Genomic DNA, 7,642 nt, shown 5'->3' with positions numbered 1-7,642 from the left:
AGAATGAGGGCCATTGTGTTTTAACTGTAAAACAAATATATATATTGGAGATATTGGACAATGCCGGTCATCGTGAACATAATATGACCTTGAAAAAAGGAGCTATGATTGAAGGAGACAGTATTCATTATATATTTTTTTCTTCTTGAATCTTCAAACTGATATTTGGATCACTCATTGGAGCTTTGCTGTACCGCTAGTGCAGAATTTTAACCCCTTCTGTGCCGCGGACGTAGTGGTTACGTCCCGCGGCACAGTGCTGCTGTGCCGAGGACGTAACCACTACGTCCTCGGCACACAGTCCAGAGGGAGCGCTCTCGCTCCCTCTGTGTGCTTCCCCCCACCCCCCAAAGTCAGGGATGGAAGGGGAAGCCCTTCCCCTTCCACCCCCGACCCCTCCACCCCCCAATAATGACGTCAGCGCGTGATCACGCGCTGACTTCATTATGGGATTCTCGCCGCACAGGAAGCCATTTGCTTCCTGTGCGGCGACGAGTGAAGAGGTGAGTTCCTCTTCCCGGTGGGTGGGGGGTTGGGGCTAAAGAGGCACCGGGGAAAAGGAAAGGCTTTTCCTTTTCCCCGGTGTCTCTTTGAGCATTCTTGCCGCCCGATCGCATTGCGATTGGGCAGCAGGAATGCCCACTAGACACCAGGGATTTGTTTTTTTTGTTGTACTTTCTGTTTCTGGCTTGCGGGGAGCGGCCCCTTGGGCAAGGGACGCTCCCCTTTAGGGGGCAATTACTTAGGCCATTTCTGCCCCCCTTGGGGGCAGATCTGGCTACTTTTTAGCCAGATCTGCCTCCAAGGGGGGCAGAAAACACTAGATCACCAGGGATTTATATTGTTATGTGCATTTATGTGTGAGGGGGTGCCCCCTTGGGCAAGGGGCGCCCCCCCAAGGGGGCAGAGAACTGTTTGCCTTTTCTGCCCCCCTTGGGGGCAGATCGGCCTATTTTTTTTAGGTCCATCTGCCCCCAAGGGAGGCAGAAGCCACATAGGCACCAGGGATTGTGTGTGTAGTGGATGAGGGGGCGCCCCCTTGGGCAAGGGTCGCTCCCCTTTGGGGGGCATGTCTTTTAGGGCCATTTCTGCCCCCCTTGAGGGCAGATTGGCTACTTTTTAGCCAGATCTGCCCCCAAGGGGGGCAGAAAACACTAGATCACCAGTTTTTATTTATTTTTATGTGTATTTATGTGGGGGGTGCCCCCTTGGGCAAGGGGCGCCCCCCCCAAGGGGGCAGAGAACTGTTGGCCTTTTCTGCCCCCCTTGGGGGCAAATCGGCCTATTTTTTTTAGGTCCATCTGCCCCCAAGGGGGGGCAGAAGCCACTTAGGCACCAGGGATTGTGTGTGTAGTGGATGGGGGGGGCGCCCCCTTGGGCAAGGGTCACTCCCCTTTGGGGGGCATGTCTTTAAGGGCCATTCCTGCCCCCCTTGAGGGCAGACCAGCCTATTATTTTTAGGCTGATCTGCCCCAAGGGGGGCAGAAACCACTAGAACGCCAGGGATTTTTTTTAATGTGTTTATTTTTGTGGGGGGGGCGTCCCCTTGGGCACGGGGCGCCCCCCCAAGGGGGGCATTGACCTGTTGGCCATTTCAGCCCCCCCTGGGGGCAGATGGGCCTATTTTTGTAGGCCCACCTGCCCCCAAGGGGGGCAGAAGCCACTTAGACACCAGGGATAGTGTGTGTGTGTGTTAGTGGATGGGGGGGGGCCTTGGGCAAGGGTCGCCCCCCACTTTGGGGGCACATGTACCCAGGCCATTTCTGCACCCCTTGGAGACAGATCAGCCTATTATTTTTAGGCTGGTCTGCCCCCAAGGTGGGCAGAAACCACTAGAACGCCAGGGTTTTTTTTTAATTTGTTTTTTTTTGTGGGGGGGGCGTCCCCTTGGTCACGGGGCACCCCCCCCAAGGGGGGCATTGACCTGTTGGCCATTTCTACACCCCCTGGGGGCAGATGGGCCTATTATGTTAGGCCCACCTGCCCCCAAGGGGGGCAGAAGCCACTTAGACACCAGGGATAGTGTGTGTGTGTGTGTTAGTGGATGGGGGGGGCCTTGGGCAAGGGTCGCCCCCCACTTTGGGGGCACATGTACCCAGGCCATTTCTGCACCCCTTGGAGACAGATCAGCCTATTATTTTTAGGCTGGTCTGCCCCCAAGGGGGGCAGAAACCACTAGAACGCCAGGGATTTTTTTTTATTTGTTTATTTTTGTGGGGGGGCATCCCCTTGGTCACGGGGCGCCCCCCCAAGGGGGGCATTGACCTGTTGGCCATTTCTACACCCCTTGGGGGCAGATGGGCCTATTTTGTAAGGCCCACCTGCCCCCAAGGGGGGCAGAAGCCACTTAGACACCAGGGATAGTGTGTGTGTGTGTGTGTGTGTTAGTGGGTGGGGGGGGCCTTGGGCAAGGGTCGCCCCCCACTTTGGGGGCACATGTACCCAGGCCATTTCTGCACCCTTTGGAGACAGATCAGCCTATTATTTTTAGGCTGGTCTGCCCCCAAGGGGGGCAGAAACCACTAGAACGCCATGGATTTTTTTTTTTTTTTTGTGGGTGGGCGTCCCCTTGGTCACGGGGTGCCCCCCCAAGGGGGGCATTGACCTGTTGGCCATTTCTACACCCCCTGGGGGCAGATGGGCCTATTTTGTAAGGCCCACCTGCCCCCAAGGGGGGCAGAAGCCACTTAGACACCAGGGATAGTGTGTGTGTGTGTGTGTGTGTGTTAGTGGGTGGGGGGGGGCCTTGGGCAAGGGTCGCCCCCCACTTTGGGGGCACATGTACCCAGGCCATTTCTGCACCCCTTGGAGACAGATCAGCCTATTATTTTTAGGCTGGTCTGCCCCCAAGGGGGGCAGAAACCACTAGAACGCCAGGGATTTTTTTTAATTTGTTTATTTTTGTGGGGGGGCGTCCCCTTGGTCACGGGGCGCACCCCCAAGGGGGGCATTGACCTGTTGGCCATTTCTACACCCCCTGGGGGCAGATGGGCCTATTTTCTTAGGCTCACCTGCCCCCAAGGGGGGCAGAAGCCACTTAGGCACCAGGGATAGTGTTGTGTGTGTTTTTTTGTTTTTTTGTTTGTTTGAGGGCTGTCCCCTTTGGCAAGGGTCGCTCTCCATGGGGACACACTACTTAAGGTATTTTCTGGCTTCCTTGGGGCAGACAGGCCTATTCTTTTAGTAGGCCCATCTGCCCCTATGGCAGAATCCACTTAGGCACCAATTTCTAAATGTTTGATGGTGGGGTATTTGTCAACTGAAGAAGTCTTTGCATTTGTGATAAAAAATGTTTTCCTCCTTTTTGTTCTAGTTCAAAGCTTTTGCTTTATTTGCTGTGGCTCCTTGCGGTTTTGGTGGTGGTTGACCTGCAGTTTGCACAGTTGCATGTTTTAGGTAAGTAAAAACAATTTACTCCAAAGGAGTATTGTTGCAATGCATGAATGACATGTTTGTAGGGGGTGTACTAAATGCAGGATTGTGTGTGAAATTGTCCTTAGGTTTGTGCACAATGATATTTGTTTTGTCTTATTTCTAATTTGCCTTTCTTTCTTTATTTTTAGTGGGATATCATTGGTGATTGCTGTGTAGTTGCTGGTGAATCAAGCTTTTTCAGGCAAGTGAGCGGTATAGTTTTTGAGTTTATAACTCTTACTAACAAAGCTACACTTTGTTACTTGTCTTACACAGTGCTGGTTGTTGGTGGTGAATTTGTCCAGTTAATTTTAGCAGGAGAGATCATGGCTAGCCGCAGGATGACCGCTTAGCAGGTGGTTGGTATGCTTTTTGAGTCACAGTCTGATCATGACTATGAGACGGACTCTGCATCTGAGGCAGAGGAGGAAGTCAGAGATTCTGGCAGTGATGTTTCTGTTGGAGGGGAATCTTCTGATGATGAAGCCACACTCAGTGCAGATGAAGGGCCTTTTTTAGAGGAGGACATTGATGTGCCAATAGTGCAGCAACCTGGGGCTGAAAGGTTTCCCGTTATAAGACCTGATGTCTGGGTTGCCCCAAACATGGAGCAGCCAGAGTTGCCTGCCTTTACTGGTCTCCCGGGGTGTAACGCCAATACAGAGAACTTTATGCCTATCAATTTCTTTGAGTTATTCATGGATGATATGTTTTTGGAAGAGATTGTTGAGCAGACTAATTTGTATGCGGAGCAGCATTTGAGGGACAACGCTGCTAGACTTAGGCCACACTCTAGAGCTGCCCAGTGGATTCCCACAAATTTGGAGGAGTTAAAAAAGTTTTTGGGTTTGACTTTTTTGATGGGGTTGATAAGGAAGCCGTCACTGGCTTCGTATTGGTCTACTAGTCCCTTGATGGCAACAGCTATATTTCCAGCGACCATGAGTCGTAATCGGTATTTGCTTCTTCTTAGGATGCTGCATTTTGTTGACAATGCATTAGCCTTGCCACGAGATCACCCAGATTCTGACCGTCTTTTTAAGATTAGGCCTGTACTTGATCATTTTGTAGATCGGTTTTCGGAGGTCTATGTTCCAGGCAAAGAGTTAAGTGTGGACGAGTCTTTGGTCCTCTTCAAGGGTCGTTTGGTTTTTAGGGAGAACATTCCTAGCAAAAGGGCACGATATGGAATTAAATTGTATATGCTGGTTGAAAGTAGGACAGGATATGTGTATAGTTTCCGTGTGTACACTGGTAGGGATTCCAATATTGACCCCCCTGGTTGTCCTCCCACTTTTGGATTTACTGAGAAAATTGTGTGGGATCTTGGTAGACGACTGTTCAACAAAGGTCACCATTTGTATGTAGATAACTTCTACACTGGTGTGCAATTGTTCAAGGAATTGTTTAGAGTGGACACAGTTGCTTGTGGCACAATCCGTTCTAACCGGAAAGGCTATCCAAGGGAGCTTGTCTGTAAAAAACTTGAGAGAGGACAGTGCTGTGCCTTGCGGAACGAGGAGCTGCTAGCTTTGAAATTTTCAGACAAGAGGGATGTCTACATGCTAAGTACCATCCATGATGAGAGTACTTCCCCTGTGACTGTTTGGGGCCAGGTTGCTGAAGTGCGCAAACCTGTGTGCATTTTAGATTATAATAAGCACATGGGAGGTGTAGATAGAGTTGACCAGAGGTTGGAACCTTATACTGCTATTCGTAAGTCTTACGTTTGGTATAAGAAGTTAGCACTTCACCTCTTCCACTTAGCAACCTTCAATGCTTTTGTTGTGTTTGGGGATAGGTCTCCAGAGTCAAAGATGACATTTGTGAAATTTCAGGAGTCAGTGATAGAGAGCCTTATTGTGGTGGAACAGGCCAGAGTTCCTAGAGAAGCAGTGGTGGAGGATGTGGCTAGATTGAAAGATCGCCACTTTGCTGAGCACATTCCTCCCACACCCAAAAAAGACTTTCCAGCTAAGAAATGTAGAGTGTGTTTTCGAAGAGGTATCCAGAGGGAGACTCGAATGTACTGCCCAGATTGTCCTTCAAAGCCTGGGCTGTGTGTCGGTGCTTGTTTTAAGAATTACCACACCCAGAAGAATTTCTGGGAACAACCATGAGTGTAAACTCATGTCTGTTTTGTATTTTCATGTGTTTAGTTTCATGGTTAGCATTTCTGTCATGTTCTTAGTTAGAGCTTTTGTGTTTGTAGTTTTGTAATTCTTTCTACTTAGTTAGGGGTTCCTCTGTTAAAAAAAAAAAAAATTATGCCATTGTGTGTGGAGTGGGGCTTGGCTGAGAGTGAACATATTGACTTGCTGTTGGCTACTGCAACACACTGCCAGCCAAACACCAGTCCACACACTCCCATCAGCTGGTGTGATTGTTGTATCAGGCATGTGGGCGTATGTAAGTGATGGGCCCTTGAGTGGCGCTGTCTGTCGATGTGAGTGTTGTAATGTGCTGGGCCCGTGGCTGGCGGTGTGAATGGCCTTGTGTGTGTCATGTATGAAAGTTGTGTGAATGGACTGTAAAGCGGTTGGTGCCTTGTCGCGGCTTTACAGCTCACGAGCTGTGAGTCATTGGTTCAGTTTTTTGCCTTTCAGTTACTAACCGTGCATTTCATTTTTGTGAAAGCTCTTGTTAGTAAAATTTGATCCACTGAACCATCACTCACCCTCGTGCCAAATCCAACCAGTATGTGTGGTAAAAATGACAAAACCTGCTCCGCTGTAATCAGGCGTCGCAGCACATCTGTGACACGCTAGGTGCCTCAGATGGGACCCCAATGATGAAGCATGCCACCAACTTGGTTGGTGGGTGAGGGGTCTTTTTCACATAACCTAAGTGTGTTTCTTTTCAAAATTTTAGTGTTTGGCACATCACAGACGTATGTGGGCACATCAAAACGATATATTACAAAACTACCTGTGTTTGGGGGGGAGAGGGCACCTATGTTTTTGGTCCTGTGTGCGGCCTTCATGTAGGGAAACCTACCAAACCCAGACATTTTTTAAAACTAGACACCCCAAGGAGTCCAGGGAGGTGTGGCTTGCGTGGATCCCACAACATTTTCTTACCCAGACTCCTCTGTAAACCTCAAAATGTGCTTAAAAAAGCATATTTTCCTTACTTTTCTTCGTAAGATCACCACTCCAGCACGAAATTCCTACTCCCCAGTGTTCCCCTCAGTCTCCCAAGTAAAATGACACCTCACTTATGTGGGTCCCCAAAGCAGAGTCAGTCTAAAGATGTATAAAAGAATATGTCCTTATAAACTTGCTGTGCTATCCCCTCTATCTCTACAAGTTTTGGGCCTTCTTCTGTTGCAGGCACCTGGCCCACCCACACAAGTGAGGTATTATTTTTATCAGGAGACTTGGGGGAACGCTGGGTGGAAGGAAATTTGTGGATCCACTCAGATTCCAGAACTTTCTGTCACCGAAATGTGTGGAAAATGTGTTTTTTTAGACAGAATTTGAGGTTTGCAAAGGATTCTGGGTAACAGAACCTGGTCAGAGCCCCGCAAGTCACCCCATCTTGGATTCCCCTAGGTCTCTAGGTTTAAAAAATGCACAGGTTTGGTAGGTTTCCCTACGTGCCGGCTGAGCTAGAGGCCAAAATCTACAGGTAGGCACTGTTTTCAATGAAAAAATGTGATGTGTGCACGTTGCGTTTTGGGGTGTCTGCTGTCGCGGGCGCTAGGCCTACCCACACAAGTGAGGTATTATTTTTATCGGGAGACGTGAGGGAACGCTGGGTGGAAGGAAATTTGTGGCTCCTCTCAGATTCCAGAACTTTCTGCCACAGAAATGTTAGGAACATGTGTTTTTTTAGCCAAATTTTGAGGTTTGCAAAGGATTCTGGGTAACAGAACCTGGTCCGAGCCACACAAGTCACCCCATCTTGGATTCCCCTAGGTCTCTAGTTTTCAGAAATGCACAGGTTTGGTAGGTTTCCCTAGGTGGCGGCTGAGCTACAGGCCAAAATCTACAGGTAGGCACTTTGCAAAAAAACACCTCTGTTTTCCTTCAAAAATGTGGCTGTGTCCACGTTGCGCTTTGGGGCGTTTCCTGTCACGGGCGCTAGGCCTACGCACACAAGTGAGGTATCATTTTTATCGGGAGACGTGGGGGAACGCTGGGTGGAAGGAAATTCGTGGCTCCTCTCAGATTCCAGAACTTTCTGCCACAGAAATGTGAGGAACATGTGTTTTTTTAGCCAAATT

General features: G+C 49.3%; 1 pseudogene; it reads left to right on the top strand.

Annotated features, from left to right (window-relative positions):
* The first annotated feature begins 752 nt into the window (after nt 1–752).
* Nucleotides 753–843, top strand: LOC138288643 (small nucleolar RNA SNORA17; annotated as a pseudogene).
* Nucleotides 844–7,642: the final 6,799 nt, after the last annotated feature.

The sequence above is a fragment of the Pleurodeles waltl genome, chromosome 4_1 (assembly GCF_031143425.1).
Source record: "Pleurodeles waltl isolate 20211129_DDA chromosome 4_1, aPleWal1.hap1.20221129, whole genome shotgun sequence".
NCBI lineage: Eukaryota > Metazoa > Chordata > Amphibia > Caudata > Salamandridae > Pleurodeles > Pleurodeles waltl.
The sequence above is the reverse complement of the archived record's forward strand: the minus strand, read 5'-3'. Positions and strand labels throughout refer to the sequence as shown.